The 15,263-nt window shown below is 37.8% G+C and overlaps 18 non-coding genes across 18 annotated transcripts; all 18 read right to left on the reverse strand.

Annotated features, from left to right (window-relative positions):
• Positions 1-1,286: 1,286 nt before the first annotated feature.
• On the reverse strand, positions 1,287-1,369 carry trnal-uaa (transfer RNA leucine (anticodon UAA)). The gene has a single exon. It is a non-coding gene; the product is annotated as a tRNA-Leu (tRNA).
• Positions 1,370-2,085: 716 nt separating this feature from the next.
• Positions 2,086-2,168, reverse strand: trnal-uaa (transfer RNA leucine (anticodon UAA)). Its single transcript has one exon. It is a non-coding gene; the product is annotated as a tRNA-Leu (tRNA).
• Positions 2,169-2,906: 738 nt separating this feature from the next.
• trnal-uaa (transfer RNA leucine (anticodon UAA)) lies at positions 2,907-2,989 on the reverse strand. Its single transcript has one exon. It is a non-coding gene; the product is annotated as a tRNA-Leu (tRNA).
• Positions 2,990-3,704: 715 nt separating this feature from the next.
• Positions 3,705-3,787, reverse strand: trnal-uaa (transfer RNA leucine (anticodon UAA)). Its single transcript has one exon. It is a non-coding gene; the product is annotated as a tRNA-Leu (tRNA).
• A 738-nt stretch (positions 3,788-4,525) lies between these two features.
• trnal-uaa (transfer RNA leucine (anticodon UAA)) lies at positions 4,526-4,608 on the reverse strand. The gene has a single exon. It is a non-coding gene; the product is annotated as a tRNA-Leu (tRNA).
• A 716-nt stretch (positions 4,609-5,324) lies between these two features.
• trnal-uaa (transfer RNA leucine (anticodon UAA)) lies at positions 5,325-5,407 on the reverse strand. Its single transcript has one exon. It is a non-coding gene; the product is annotated as a tRNA-Leu (tRNA).
• Positions 5,408-6,145: 738 nt separating this feature from the next.
• trnal-uaa (transfer RNA leucine (anticodon UAA)) lies at positions 6,146-6,228 on the reverse strand. The gene has a single exon. It is a non-coding gene; the product is annotated as a tRNA-Leu (tRNA).
• A 716-nt stretch (positions 6,229-6,944) lies between these two features.
• On the reverse strand, positions 6,945-7,027 carry trnal-uaa (transfer RNA leucine (anticodon UAA)). Its single transcript has one exon. It is a non-coding gene; the product is annotated as a tRNA-Leu (tRNA).
• Positions 7,028-7,765: 738 nt separating this feature from the next.
• trnal-uaa (transfer RNA leucine (anticodon UAA)) lies at positions 7,766-7,848 on the reverse strand. Its single transcript has one exon. It is a non-coding gene; the product is annotated as a tRNA-Leu (tRNA).
• A 716-nt stretch (positions 7,849-8,564) lies between these two features.
• trnal-uaa (transfer RNA leucine (anticodon UAA)) lies at positions 8,565-8,647 on the reverse strand. Its single transcript has one exon. It is a non-coding gene; the product is annotated as a tRNA-Leu (tRNA).
• A 738-nt stretch (positions 8,648-9,385) lies between these two features.
• trnal-uaa (transfer RNA leucine (anticodon UAA)) lies at positions 9,386-9,468 on the reverse strand. The gene has a single exon. It is a non-coding gene; the product is annotated as a tRNA-Leu (tRNA).
• Positions 9,469-10,184: 716 nt separating this feature from the next.
• trnal-uaa (transfer RNA leucine (anticodon UAA)) lies at positions 10,185-10,267 on the reverse strand. The gene has a single exon. It is a non-coding gene; the product is annotated as a tRNA-Leu (tRNA).
• Positions 10,268-11,005: 738 nt separating this feature from the next.
• Positions 11,006-11,088, reverse strand: trnal-uaa (transfer RNA leucine (anticodon UAA)). The gene has a single exon. It is a non-coding gene; the product is annotated as a tRNA-Leu (tRNA).
• A 729-nt stretch (positions 11,089-11,817) lies between these two features.
• On the reverse strand, positions 11,818-11,900 carry trnal-uaa (transfer RNA leucine (anticodon UAA)). Its single transcript has one exon. It is a non-coding gene; the product is annotated as a tRNA-Leu (tRNA).
• A 729-nt stretch (positions 11,901-12,629) lies between these two features.
• trnal-uaa (transfer RNA leucine (anticodon UAA)) lies at positions 12,630-12,712 on the reverse strand. The gene has a single exon. It is a non-coding gene; the product is annotated as a tRNA-Leu (tRNA).
• A 716-nt stretch (positions 12,713-13,428) lies between these two features.
• Positions 13,429-13,511, reverse strand: trnal-uaa (transfer RNA leucine (anticodon UAA)). The gene has a single exon. It is a non-coding gene; the product is annotated as a tRNA-Leu (tRNA).
• Positions 13,512-14,237: 726 nt separating this feature from the next.
• trnal-uaa (transfer RNA leucine (anticodon UAA)) lies at positions 14,238-14,320 on the reverse strand. Its single transcript has one exon. It is a non-coding gene; the product is annotated as a tRNA-Leu (tRNA).
• Positions 14,321-15,047: 727 nt separating this feature from the next.
• Positions 15,048-15,130, reverse strand: trnal-uaa (transfer RNA leucine (anticodon UAA)). Its single transcript has one exon. It is a non-coding gene; the product is annotated as a tRNA-Leu (tRNA).
• Positions 15,131-15,263: the final 133 nt, after the last annotated feature.

Genomic DNA, 15,263 nt, shown 5'->3' on the forward strand with positions numbered 1-15,263 from the left:
CTTTGATCCAGACAATATCTAAAAGTGACTTGATTACATTCAAAGCAAGCTTTTAGCCAGGAATTGGGTTGGGACCCACGAGAACAACCTGTTCCTTGGAGTTTTATTCCAACATCTGAACCACTCAGCCATCCTGGTGTAGATAAAGCACGATCAAGAGCCCAATGAAATTGGAATGAGGAGCACACAGTCAGTTATTTTTGCTTTGAGCCAGACAATATCTAAATGAGACTTGTTAACATCCAAATCAAACTTAATACAAGAATGGGGTTTCGAAGCAAGAATAATATTAATTAAGTTGATAATGACTCTAACACCATAACCACTTAGCCATCTTTTGTGTTTTTAAAGGATAAACACTTGCTGAGTCAAGGCGGAACAAAGTCAATTCTTTCAGCTTTGATCCAAACAAATTTTGAATGAGTGAAAAGACAATTGATAATATCCATATCAAAGATAGACTTCTACAAGGAGTGGGGTTCAAACCCACAAAGACGTATGTCCACTGGATCTTAAGTCCAACGCTTTAACCTCTCGGCCATCCTGGTGTAATAAACACAAAATCAAGGGCGCAGTCAAAATGGAATAAGGAACACACAGTTAGATCTTTTGGCTTTGATCCAGACAATATGTAAATGAAACTTGATGACATCCCAATCAAACTTTCTACCAGATGTAGGTTTGGAACCACAAAAGAGCATTTTAATTTCGATCATGAGTCTAACGCCTTAAACACTCTGCCTTCCAAGTGTATCTACAAGATTAAAACGAGCTGAGTCAAAATGGAAGAATTTGTCAAAGTAATTTCTTTCAGATTTCATCCACGGTGAATGTAAATGAGTAAAAGGTGGGTTGATTACATCCAAAGTAAGTTTTTTACAGGAATGCGGTTGGTATCCACAAGAAGATAACATTCATTGGATTAATATTCCAACAGTCTAAACCACTCAGCCATCCTGGTGTAAAGTACAAACAAGAGCCCAGTGAAATTGGAATGAGGAGCACACAGTCAGTTATTTTGGCCTTGAGCCAGAAAAGATCTAAATGAGACTTGTTGACATGCAAATCAAACTTAATACAAGAATGGGGTTTCGAAGCAAGAAGAATAATAATTAAGTTGATAATGACTCTAACACTATAACCACTTAGGTATCATTTGTGTTTTTAAAGGATAAATACTTGAAGGCGGAATAACGGGAACAAAGCCAATTCTTTCAGCTTTCATCCAAAGAAATTTCAAATGAGTGAAAGGACAATTGATTACATCCAAATGATAGAAGAACTCATACCAGGAGTGGGGTTCGAACCCACGAGGACATATGTCCATTGGATCTTAAGTCCAACGCCTTAACCTCTCGGCCATCCTGGTGCTAAATGAAGGGCGCAGTCAAAATGGAATAAGGAACACACAGTTAGATCTTTTGGCTTTGATCCAGACAATATGTAAATGAAACTTGATGACATCCCAATCAAACTTTCTACCAGATGTAGGTTTGGAACAAACAAGAACATTTTAATTTCGATCATGAGTCTAACGCCTTAAACACACTGACATCCAGGTGTTTCTAAAAGACTAACAAGAGCTGAGTTAAAGTAGATGATCTTGTCATAGTCAGTTCATTCAGATTTGATCCACGCTAATTGGAAATGAATGAAAGGTGGGTTGATTACATCCAAAGTAAGTTTTTTCCAGGAATGCGGTTGGTATCCACAAGAAGATAGCATTCATTGGATTTTTATTCCAACAGTCTAAACCACTCAGCCATCCTGGTGTAAAGTACAATCAAGAGCCCAGTGAAATTGGAATGAGGAGCACACAGTCAGTTATTTTGGCCTTGAGCCAGAAAAGATCTAAATGAGACTTGTTGACATGCAAATCAAACTTAATACAAGAATGGGGTTTCGAAGCAAGAAGAATAATAATTAAGTTGATAATGACTCTACACCATAACCACTTAGGTATCATTTGTGTTTTTAAAGGATAAATACTTGAAGCGGGAATAACGGGAACAAAGACAATTCTTTCAGCTTTCATCCAAAGAAATGAAAGGACAATTGATTACATCCGAATGATAGAAGAACTCATACCAGGAGTGGGGTTCGAACCCACGAGGACATATGTCCATTGGATCTTAAGTCCAACGCCTTAACCTCTCGGCCATCCTGGTGTTATAAACACAAAATCAAGGGCGCAGTCAAAATGGAATAAGGAACACACAGTTAGATCTTTTGGCTTTGATCCAGACAATATGTAAATGAAACTTGATTACATCCCAATCAAACTTTCTACCAGATGTAGGTTTGGAACAAACAAGAAATGTTTTATTTTCGATCATGAGTCTAACGCCTTAAACACACTGACATCCAGGTGTTTCTAAAAGACTAACAAGAGCTTAGTCAAAGTAGATGATCTTGTCATAGTCAGTTCATTCAGATTTGATCCACGCTAATTGGAAATGAATGAAAGGTGGGTTGATTACATCCAAAGTAAGTTTTTTCCAGGAATGCGGTTGGTACCCACAAGAAGATAGCATTCATTGGATTTTTATTCCAACAGTCTAAACCACTCAGCCATCCTGGTGTAAAGTACAAACAAGAGCCCAGTGAAATTGGAATGAGGAGCACACAGTCAGTTATTTTGGCCTTGAGCCAGAAAAGATCTAAATGAGACTTGTTGACATGCAAATCAAACTTAATACAAGAATGGGGTTTCGAAGCAAGAAGAATAATAATTAAGTTGATAATGACTCTAACACCATAACCACTTAGGTATCATTTGTGTTTTTAAAGGATAAATACTTGAAGGCGGAATAACGGGAACAAAGCCAATTCTTTCAGCTTTCATCCAAAGAAATTTCAAATGAGTGAAAGGACAATTGATTACATCCAAATGATAGAAGAACTCATACCAGGAGTGGGGTTCGAACCCACGAGGACATATGTCCATTGGATCTTAAGTCCAACGCCTTAACCTCTCGGCCATCCTGGTGCTAAATAAGGGCGCAGTCAAAATGGAATAAGGAACACACAGTTAGATCTTTTGGCTTTGATCCAGACAATATGTAAATGAAACTTGATGACATCCCAATCAAACTTTCTACCAGATGTAGGTTTGGAACAAACAAGAACATTTTAATTTCGATCATGAGTCTAACGCCTTAAACACACTGACATCCAGGTGTTTCTAAAAGACTAACAAGAGCTGAGTTAAAGTAGATGATCTTGTCATAGTCAGTTCATTCAGATTTGATCCACGCTAATTGGAAATGAATGAAAGGTGGGTTGATTACATCCAAAGTAAGTTTTTTCCAGGAATGCGGTTGGTATCCACAAGAAGATAGCATTCATTGGATTTTTATTCCAACAGTCTAAACCACTCAGCCATCCTGGTGTAAAGTACAATCAAGAGCCCAGTGAAATTGGAATGAGGAGCACACAGTCAGTTATTTTGGCCTTGAGCCAGAAAAGATCTAAATGAGACTTGTTGACATGCAAATCAAACTTAATACAAGAATGGGGTTTCGAAGCAAGAAGAATAATAATTAAGTTGATAATGACTCTACACCATAACCACTTAGGTATCATTTGTGTTTTTAAAGGATAAATACTTGAAGGGGGAATAACGGGAACAAAGACAATTCTTTCAGCTTTCATCCAAAGAAATGAACGGACAATTGATTACATCCGAATGATAGAAGAACTCATACCAGGCGTGGGGTTCGAACCCACGAGGACATATGTCCATTGGATCTTAAGTCCAACGCCTTAACCTCTCGGCCATCCTGGTGTTATAAACACAAAATCAAGGGCACAGTCAAAATGGAATAAGGAACACACAGTTAGATCTTTTGGCTTTGATCCAGACAATATGTAAATGAAACTTGATTACATCCCAATCAAACTTTCTACCAGATGTAGGTTTGGAACAAACAAGAAATGTTTTATTTTCGATCATGAGTCTAACGCCTTAAACACACTGACATCCAGGTGTTTCTAAAAGACTAACAAGAGCTTAGTCAAAGTAGATGATCTTGTCATAGTCAGTTCATTCAGATTTGATCCACGCTAATTGGAAATGAATGAAAGGTGGGTTGATTACATCCAAAGTAAGTTTTTTCCAGGAATGCGGTTGGTACCCACAAGAAGATAGCATTCATTGGATTTTTATTCCAACAGTCTAAACCACTCAGCCATCCTGGTGTAAAGTACAAACAAGAGCCCAGTGAAATTGGAATGAGGAGCACACAGTCAGTTATTTTGGCCTTGAGCCAGAAAATATCTAAATGAGACTTGTTGACATGCAAATCAAACTTAATACAAGAATGGGGTTTCGAAGCAAGAGGAATAATAATTAAGTTGATAATGACTCTAACACTATAACCACTTAGGTATCATTTGTGTTTTTAAAGGATAAATACTTGAAGGCGGAATAACGGGAACAAAGCCAATTCTTTCAGCTTTCATCCAAAGAAATTTCAAATGAGTGAAAGGACAATTGATTACATCCAAATTATAGAAGAACTCATACCAGGAGTGGGGTTCGAACCCACGAGGACATATGTCCATTGGATCTTAAGTCCAACGCCTTAACCTCTCGGCCATCCTGGTGCTAAATCAAGGGCGCAGTCAAAATGGAATAAGGAACACACAGTTAGATCTTTTGGCTTTGATCCAGACAATATGTAAATGAAACTTGATGACATCCCAATCAAACTTTCTACCAGATGTAGGTTTGGAACAAACAAGAACATTTTAATTTCGATCATGAGTCTAACGCCTTAAACACACTGACATCCAGGTGTTTCTAAAAGACTAACAAGAGCTGAGTTAAAGTAGATGATCTTGTCATAGTCAGTTCATTCAGATTTGATCCACGCTAATTGGAAATGAATGAAAGGTGGGTTGATTACATCCAAAGTAAGTTTTTTCCAGGAATGCGGTTGGTATCCACAAGAAGATAGCATTCATTGGATTTTTATTCCAACAGTCTAAACCACTCAGCCATCCTGGTGTAAAGTACAATCAAGAGCCCAGTGAAATTGGAATGAGGAGCACACAGTCAGTTATTTTGGCCTTGAGCCAGAAAAGATCTAAATGAGACTTGTTGACATGCAAATCAAACTTAATACAAGAATGGGGTTTCGAAGCAAGAAGAATAATAATTAAGTTGATAATGACTCTACACCATAACCACTTAGGTATCATTTGTGTTTTTAAAGGATAAATACTTGAAGGGGGAATAACGGGAACAAAGACAATTCTTTCAGCTTTCATCCAAAGAAATGAAAGGACAATTGATTACATCCGAATGATAGAAGAACTCATACCAGGAGTGGGGTTCGAACCCACGAGGACATATGTCCATTGGATCTTAAGTCCAACGCCTTAACCTCTCGGCCATCCTGGTGTTATAAACACAAAATCAAGGGCGCAGTCAAAATGGAATAAGGAACACACAGTTAGATCTTTTGGCTTTGATCCAGACAATATGTAAATGAAACTTGATTACATCCCAATCAAACTTTCTACCAGATGTAGGTTTGGAACAAACAAGAAATGTTTTATTTTCGATCATGAGTCTAACGCCTTAAACACACTGACATCCAGGTGTTTCTAAAAGACTAACAAGAGCTTAGTCAAAGTAGATGATCTTGTCATAGTCAGTTCATTCAGATTTGATCCACGCTAATTGGAAATGAATGAAAGGTGGGTTGATTACATCCAAAGTAAGTTTTTTCCAGGAATGCGGTTGGTACCCACAAGAAGATAGCATTCATTGGATTTTTATTCCAACAGTCTAAACCACTCAGCCATCCTGGTGTAAAGTACAAACAAGAGCCCAGTGAAATTGGAATGAGGAGCACACAGTCAGTTATTTTGGCCTTGAGCCAGAAAATATCTAAATGAGACTTGTTGACATGCAAATCAAACTTAATACAAGAATGGGGTTTCGAAGCAAGAAGAATAATAATTAAGTTGATAATGACTCTAACACTATAAACACTTAGGTATCATTTGTGTTTTTAAAGGATAAATACTTGAAGGCGGAATAACGGGAACAAAGCCAATTCTTTCAGCTTTCATCCAAAGAAATTTCAAATGAGTGAAAGGACAATTGATTACATCCAAATGATAGAAGAACTCATACCAGGAGTGGGGTTCGAACCCACGAGGACATATGTACATTGGATCTTAAGTCCAACGCCTTAACCTCTCGGCCATCCTGGTGCTAAATCAAGGGCGCAGTCAAAATGGAATAAGGAACACACAGTTAGATCTTTTGGCTTTGATCCAGACAATATGTAAATGAAACTTGATGACATCCCAATCAAACTTTCTACCAGATGTAGGTTTGGAACAAACAAGAACATTTTAATTTCGATCATGAGTCTAACGCCTTAAACACACTGACATCCAGGTGTTTCTAAAAGACTAACAAGAGCTGAGTTAAAGTAGATGATCTTGTCATAGTCAGTTCATTCAGATTTGATCCACGCTAATTGGAAATGAATGAAAGGTGGGTTGATTACATCCAAAGTAAGTTTTTTCCAGGAATGCGGTTGGTATCCACAAGAAGATAGCATTCATTGGATTTTTATTCCAACAGTCTAAACCACTCAGCCATCCTGGTGTAAAGTACAATCAAGAGCCCAGTGAAATTGGAATGAGGAGCACACAGTCAGTTATTTTGGCCTTGAGCCAGAAAAGATCTAAATGAGACTTGTTGACATGCAAATCAAACTTAATACAAGAATGGGGTTTCGAAGCAAGAAGAATAATAATTAAGTTGATAATGACTCTACACCATAACCACTTAGGTATCATTTGTGTTTTTAAAGGATAAATACTTGAAGGGGGAATAACGGGAACAAAGACAATTCTTTCAGCTTTCATCCAAAGAAATGAAAGGACAATTGATTACATCCGAATGATAGAAGAACTCATACCAGGAGTGGGGTTCGAACCCACGAGGACATATGTCCATTGGATCTTAAGTCCAACGCCTTAACCTCTCGGCCATCCTGGTGTTATAAACACAAAATCAAGGGCGCAGTCAAAATGGAATAAGGAACACACAGTTAGATCTTTTGGCTTTGATCCAGACAATATGTAAATGAAACTTGATTACATCCCAATCAAACTTTCTACCAGATGTAGGTTTGGAACAAACAAGAAATGTTTTATTTTCGATCATGAGTCTAACGCCTTAAACACACTGACATCCAGGTGTTTCTAAAAGACTAACAAGAGCTTAGTCAAAGTAGATGATCTTGTCATAGTCAGTTCATTCAGATTTGATCCACGCTAATTGGAAATGAATGAAAGGTGGGTTGATTACATCCAAAGTAAGTTTTTTCCAGGAATGCGGTTGGTACCCACAAGAAGATAGCATTCATTGGATTTTTATTCCAACAGTCTAAACCACTCAGCCATCCTGGTGTAAAGTACAAACAAGAGCCCAGTGAAATTGGAATGAGGAGCACACAGTCAGTTATTTTGGCCTTGAGCCAGAAAATATCTAAATGAGACTTGTTGACATGCAAATCAAACTTAATACAAGAATGGGGTTTCGAAGCAAGAAGAATAATAATTAAGTTGATAATGACTCTAACACTATAAACACTTAGGTATCATTTGTGTTTTTAAAGGATAAATACTTGAAGGCGGAATAACGGGAACAAAGCCAATTCTTTCAGCTTTCATCCAAAGAAATTTCAAATGAGTGAAAGGACAATTGATTACATCCAAATGATAGAAGAACTCATACCAGGAGTGGGGTTCGAACCCACGAGGACATATGTACATTGGATCTTAAGTCCAACGCCTTAACCTCTCGGCCATCCTGGTGCTAAATCAAGGGCGCAGTCAAAATGGAATAAGGAACACACAGTTAGATCTTTTGGCTTTGATCCAGACAATATGTAAATGAAACTTGATGACATCCCAATCAAACTTTCTACCAGATGTAGGTTTGGAACAAACAAGAACATTTTAATTTCGATCATGAGTCTAACGCCTTAAACACACTGACATCCAGGTGTTTCTAAAAGACTAACAAGAGCTGAGTTAAAGTAGATGATCTTGTCATAGTCAGTTCATTCAGATTTGATCCACGCTAATTGGAAATGAATGAAAGGTGGGTTGATTACATCCAAAGTAAGTTTTTTCCAGGAATGCGGTTGGTATCCACAAGAAGATAGCATTCATTGGATTTTTATTCCAACAGTCTAAACCACTCAGCCATCCTGGTGTAAAGTACAATCAAGAGCCCAGTGAAATTGGAATGAGGAGCACACAGTCAGTTATTTTGGCCTTGAGCCAGAAAAGATCTAAATGAGACTTGTTGACATGCAAATCAAACTTAATACAAGAATGGGGTTTCGAAGCAAGAAGAATAATAATTAAGTTGATAATGACTCTACACCATAACCACTTAGGTATCATTTGTGTTTTTAAAGGATAAATACTTGAAGGGGGAATAACGGGAACAAAGACAATTCTTTCAGCTTTCATCCAAAGAAATGAAAGGACAATTGATTACATCCGAATGATAGAAGAACTCATACCAGGAGTGGGGTTCGAACCCACGAGGACATATGTCCATTGGATCTTAAGTCCAACGCCTTAACCTCTCGGCCATCCTGGTGTTATAAACACAAAATCAAGGGCGCAGTCAAAATGGAATAAGGAACACACAGTTAGATCTTTTGGCTTTGATCCAGACAATATGTAAATGAAACTTGATTACATCCCAATCAAACTTTCTACCAGATGTAGGTTTGGAACAAACAAGAAATGTTTTATTTTCGATCATGAGTCTAACGCCTTAAACACACTGACATCCAGGTGTTTCTAAAAGACTAACAAGAGCTTAGTCAAAGTAGATGATCTTGTCATAGTCAGTTCATTCAGATTTGATCCACGCTAATTGGAAATGAATGAAAGGTGGGTTGATTACATCCAAAGTAAGTTTTTTCCAGGAATGCGGTTGGTACCCACAAGAAGATAGCATTCATTGGATTTTTATTCCAACAGTCTAAACCACTCAGCCATCCTGGTGTAAAGTACAAACAAGAGCCCAGTGAAATTGGAATGAGGAGCACACAGTCAGTTATTTTGGCCTTGAGCCAGAAAATATCTAAATGAGACTTGTTGACATGCAAATCAAACTTAATACAAGAATGGGGTTTCGAAGCAAGAAGAATAATAATAAAGTTGATAATGACTCTAACACTATAAACACTTAGGTATCATTTGTGTTTTTAAAGGATAAATACTTGAAGGCGGAATAACGGGAACAAAGCCAATTCTTTCAGCTTTCATCCAAAGAAATTTCAAATGAGTGAAAGGACAATTGATTACATCCAAATGATAGAAGAACTCATACCAGGAGTGGGGTTCGAACCCACGAGGACATATGTACATTGGATCTTAAGTCCAACGCCTTAACCTCTCGGCCATCCTGGTGCTAAATCAAGGGCGCAGTCAAAATGGAATAAGGAACACACAGTTAGATCTTTTGGCTTTGATCCAGACAATATGTAAATGAAACTTGATGACATCCCAATCAAACTTTCTACCAGATGTAGGTTTGGAACAAACAAGAACATTTTAATTTCGATCATGAGTCTAACGCCTTAAACACACTGACATCCAGGTGTTTCTAAAAGACTAACAAGAGCTGAGTTAAAGTAGATGATCTTGTCATAGTCAGTTCATTCAGATTTGATCCACGCTAATTGGAAATGAATGAAAGGTGGGTTGATTACATCCAAAGTAAGTTTTTTCCAGGAATGCGGTTGGTATCCACAAGAAGATAGCATTCATTGGATTTTTATTCCAACAGTCTAAACCACTCAGCCATCCTGGTGTAAAGTACAATCAAGAGCCCAGTGAAATTGGAATGAGGAGCACACAGTCAGTTATTTTGGCCTTGAGCCAGAAAAGATCTAAATGAGACTTGTTGACATGCAAATCAAACTTAATACAAGAATGGGGTTTCGAAGCAAGAAGAATAATAATTAAGTTGATAATGACTCTACACCATAACCACTTAGGTATCATTTGTGTTTTTAAAGGAGAAATACTTGAAGGGGGAATAACGGGAACAAAGACAATTCTTTCAGCTTTCATCCAAAGAAATGAAAGGACAATTGATTACATCCGAATGATAGAAGAACTCTTACCAGGAGTGGGGTTCGAACCCACGAGGACATATGTCCATTGGATCTTAAGTCCAACGCCTTAACCTCTCGGCCATCCTGGTGTTATAAACACAAAATCAAGGGCGCAGTCAAAATGGAATAAGGAACACACAGTTAGATCTTTTGGCTTTGATCCAGACAATATGTAAATGAAACTTGATTACATCCCAATCAAACTTTCTACCAGATGTAGGTTTGGAACAAACAAGAAATGTTTTATTTTCGATCATGAGTCTAACGCCTTAAACACACTGACATCCAGGTGTTTCTAAAAGACTAACAAGAGCTGAGTCAAAGTAGATGATCTTGTCATAGTCAGTTCATTCAGATTTGATCCACGCTAATTGGAAATGACCTAAAGGTGGGTTGATTACATCCAAAGTAAGTTTTTTCCAGGAATGCGGTTGGTACCCACAAGAAGATAGCATTCATTGGATTTTTATTCCAACAGTCTAAACCACTCAGCCATCCTGGTGTAAAGTACAAACAAGAGCCCAGTGAAATTGGAATGAGGAGCACACAGTCAGTTATTTTGGCCTTGAGCCAGAAAAGATCTAAATGAGACTTGTTGAAATGCAAATCAAACTTAATACAAGAATGGGGTTTCGAAGCAAGAAGAATAATAATTAAGTTGATAATGACTCTAACACTATAACCACTTAGGTATCATTTGTGTTTTTAAAGGATAAATACTTGAAGGCGGAATAACGGGAACAAAGCCAATTCTTTCAGCTTTCATCCAAAGAAATTTCAAATGAGTGAAAGGACAATTGATTCCATCCAAATGATAGAAGAACTCATACCAGGAGTGGGGTTCGAACCCACGAGGACATATGTCCATTGGATCTTAAGTCCAACGCCTTAACCTCTCGGCCATCCTGGTGCTAAATCAAGGGCGCAGTCAAAATGGAATAAGGAACACACAGTTAGATCTTTTCGCTTTGATCCAGACAATATGTAAATGAAACTTGATTACATCCCAATCAAACTTTCTACCAGATGTAGGTTTGGAACAAACAAGAAATGTTTTATTTTCGATCATGAGTCTAACGCCTTAAACACACTGACATCCAGGTGTTTCTAAAAGACTAACAAGAGCTTAGTCAAAGTAGATGATCTTGTCATAGTCAGTTCATTCAGATTTGATCCACGCTAATTGGAAATGAATGAAAGGTGGGTTGATTACATCCAAAGTAAGTTTTTTCCAGGAATGCGGTTGGTATCCACAAGAAGATAGCATTCATTGGATTTTTATTCCAACAGTCTAAACCACTCAGCCATCCTGGTGTAAAGTACAATCAAGAGCCCAGTGAAATTGGAATGAGGAGCACACAGTCAGTTATTTTGGCCTTGAGCCAGAAAAGATCTAAATGAGACTTGTTGACATGCAAATCAAACTTAATACAAGAATGGGGTTTCGAAGCAAGAAGAATAATAATTAATTTGATAATGACTCTAACACTATAACCACTTAGGTATCATTTGTGTTTTTAAAGGATAAATACTTGAAGGCGGAATAACGGGAACAAAGCCAATTCTTTCAGCTTTCATCCAAAGAAATTTCAAATGAGTGAAAGGACAATTGATTACATCCAAATGATAGAAGAACTCATACCAGGAGTGGGGTTCGAACCCACGAGGACATATGTCCATTGGATCTTAAGTCCAACGCCTTAACCTCTCGGCCATCCTGGTGCTAAATCAAGGGCGCAGTCAAAATGGAATAAGGAACACACAGTTAGATCTTTTGGCTTTGATCCAGACAATATGTAAATGAAACTTGATTACATCCCAATCAAACTTTCTACCAGATGTAGGTTTGGAACAAACAAGAAATGTTTTATTTTCGATCATGAGTCTAACGCCTTAAACACACTGACATCCAGGTGTTTCTAAAAGACTAACAAGAGCTTAGTCAAAGTAGATGATCTTGTCATAGTCAGTTCATTCAGATTTGATCCACGCTAATTGGAAATGACCTAAAGGTGGGTTGATTACATCCAAAGTAAGTTTTTTCCAGGAATGCGGTTGGTACCCACAAGAAGATAGCATTCATTGGATTTTTATTCCAACAGTCTAAACCACTCAGCCATCCTGGTGTAAAGTACAATCAAGAGCCCAGTGAAATTGGAATGAGGAGCACACAGTCAGTTATTTTGGCCTTGAGCCAGAAAAGATCTAAATGAGACTTGTTGACATGCAAATCAAACTTAATACAAGAATGGGGTTTCGAAGCAAGAAGAATAATAATTAAGTTGATAATGACTCTAACACTATAACCACTTAGGTATCATTTGTGTTTTTAAAGGATAAATACTTGAAGGCGGAATAACGGGAACAAAGCCAATTCTTTCAGCTTTCATCCAAAGAAATTTCAAATGAGTGAAAGGACAATTGATTACATCCAAATGATAGAAGAACTCATACCAGGAGTGGGGTTCGAACCCACGAGGACATATGTCCATTGGATCTTAAGTCCAACGCCTTAACCTCTCGGCCATCCTGGTGCTAAATCAAGGGCGCAGTCAAAATGGAATAAGGAACACACAGTTAGATCTTTTGGCTTTGATCCAGACAATATGTAAATTAAACTTGATGACATCCCAATCAAACTTTCTACCAGATGTAGGTTTGGAACAAACAAGAACATTTTAATTTCGATCATGAGTCTAACGCCTTAAACACACTGACATCCAGGTGTTTCTAAAAGACTAACAAGAGCTGAGTTAAAGTAGATGATCTTGTCATAGTCAGTTCATTCAGATTTGATCCACGCTAATTGGAAATGAGTGAAAGGTGGGTTGATTACATCCAAAGTAAGTTTTTTCCAGGAATGCGGTTGGTATCCACAAGAAGATAGCATTCATTGGATTTTTATTCCAACAGTCTAAACCACTCAGCCATCCTGGTGTAAAGTACAATCAAGAGCCCAGTGAAATTGGAATGAGGAGCACACAGTCAGTTATTTTGGCCTTGAGCCAGAAAAGATCTAAATGAGACTTGTTGACATGCAAATCAAACTTAATACAGGAATGGGGTTTCGAAGCAAGAAGAATAATAATTAAGTTGATAATGACTCTACACCATAACCACTTAGGTATCATTTGTGTTTTTAAAGGATAAATACTTGAAGGGGGAATAACGGGAACAAAGACAATTCTTTCAGCTTTCATCCAAAGAAATGAAAGGACAATTGATTACATCCGAATGATAGAAGAACTCATACCAGGAGTGGGGTTCGAACCCACGAGGACATATGTCCATTGGATCTTAAGTCCAACGCCTTAACCTCTCGGCCATCCTGGTGTTATAAACACAAAATCAAGGGCGCAGTCAAAATGGAATAAGGAACACACAGTTAGATCTTTTGGCTTTGATCCAGACAATATGTAAATGAAACTTGATTACATCCCAATCAAACTTTCTACCAGATGTAGGTTTGGAACAAACAAGAAATGTTTTATTTTCAATCATGAGTCTAACGCCTTAAACACACTGACATCCAGGTGTTTCTAAAAGACTAACAAGAGCTTAGTCAAAGTAGATGATCTTGTCATAGTCAGTTCATTCAGATTTGATCCACGCTAATTGGAAATGAATGAAAGGTGGGTTGATTACATCCAAAGTAAGTTTTTTCCAGGAATGCGGTTGGTATCCACAAGAAGATAGCATTCATTGGATTTTTATTCCAACAGTCTAAACCACTCAGCCATCCTGGTGTAAAGTACAATCAAGAGCCCAGTGAAATTGGAATGAGGAGCACACAGTCAGTTATTTTGGCCTAGAGCCAGAAAAGATCTAAATGAGACTTGTTGACATGCAAATCAAACTTAATACAAGAATGGGGTTTCGAAGCAAGAAGAATAATAATTAAGTTGATAATGACTCTACACCATAACCACTTAGGTATCATTTGTGTTTTTAAAGGATAAATACTTGAAGGAGGAATAACGGGAACAAAGACAATTCTTTCAGCTTTCATCCAAAGAAATGAAAGGACAATTGATTACATCCGAATGATAGAAGAACTCATACCAGGAGTGGGGTTCGAACCCACGAGGACATATGTCCATTGGATCTTAAGTCCAACGCCTTAACCTCTCGGCCATCCTGGTGTTATAAACACAAAATCAAGGGCGCAGTCAAAATGGAATAAGGAACACACAGTTAGATCTTTTGGCTTTGATCCAGACAATATGTAAATGAAACTTGATTACATCCCAATCAAACTTTCTACCAGATGTAGGTTTGGAACAAACAAGAAATGTTTTATTTTCGATCATGAGTCTAACGCCTTAAACACACTGACATCCAGGTGTTTCTAAAAGACTAACAAGAGCTGAGTCAAAGTAGAAGATCTTGTCATAGTCAGTTCATTCAGATTTGATCCACGATAATTGGAAATGAATGAAAGGTGGGTTGATTACATCCAAAGTAAGTTTTTTCCAGGAATGCGGTTGGTATCCACAAGAAGATAGCATTCATTGGATTTTTATTCCAACAGTCTAAACCACTCAGCCATCCTGGTGTAAAGTGCAATCAAGAGCCCAGTGAAATTGGAATGAGGAGCACACAGTCAGTTATTTTGGCCTTGAGCCAGAAAAGATCTAAATGAGACTTGTTGACATGCAAATCAAACTTAATACAAGAATGGGGTTTCGAAGCAAGAAGAATAATAATTAAGTTGATAATGACTCTAACACCATAACCACTTAGGTATCATTTGTGTTTTTAAAGGATAAATACTTGAAGGGGGAATAACGGGAACAAAGACAATTCTTTCAGCTTTCATCCAAAGAAATGAAAGGACAATTGATTACATCCGAATGATAGAAGAACTCATACCAGGAGTGGGGTTCGAACCCACGAGGACATATGTCCATTGGATCTTAAGTCCAACGCCTTAACCTCTCGGCCATCCTGGTGTTATAAACACAAAATCAAGGGCACAGTCAAAATGGAATAAGGAACACACAGTTAGATCTTTTGGCTTTGATCCAGACAATATGTAAATGAAACTTGATTACATCCCAATCAAACTTTCTACCAGATGTAGGT

This window comes from Oncorhynchus mykiss, chromosome 18 (genome assembly GCF_057628025.1).
Source record: "Oncorhynchus mykiss isolate SJ-2025 chromosome 18, ASM5762802v1, whole genome shotgun sequence".
NCBI classification, from domain to species: domain Eukaryota; kingdom Metazoa; phylum Chordata; class Actinopteri; order Salmoniformes; family Salmonidae; genus Oncorhynchus; species Oncorhynchus mykiss.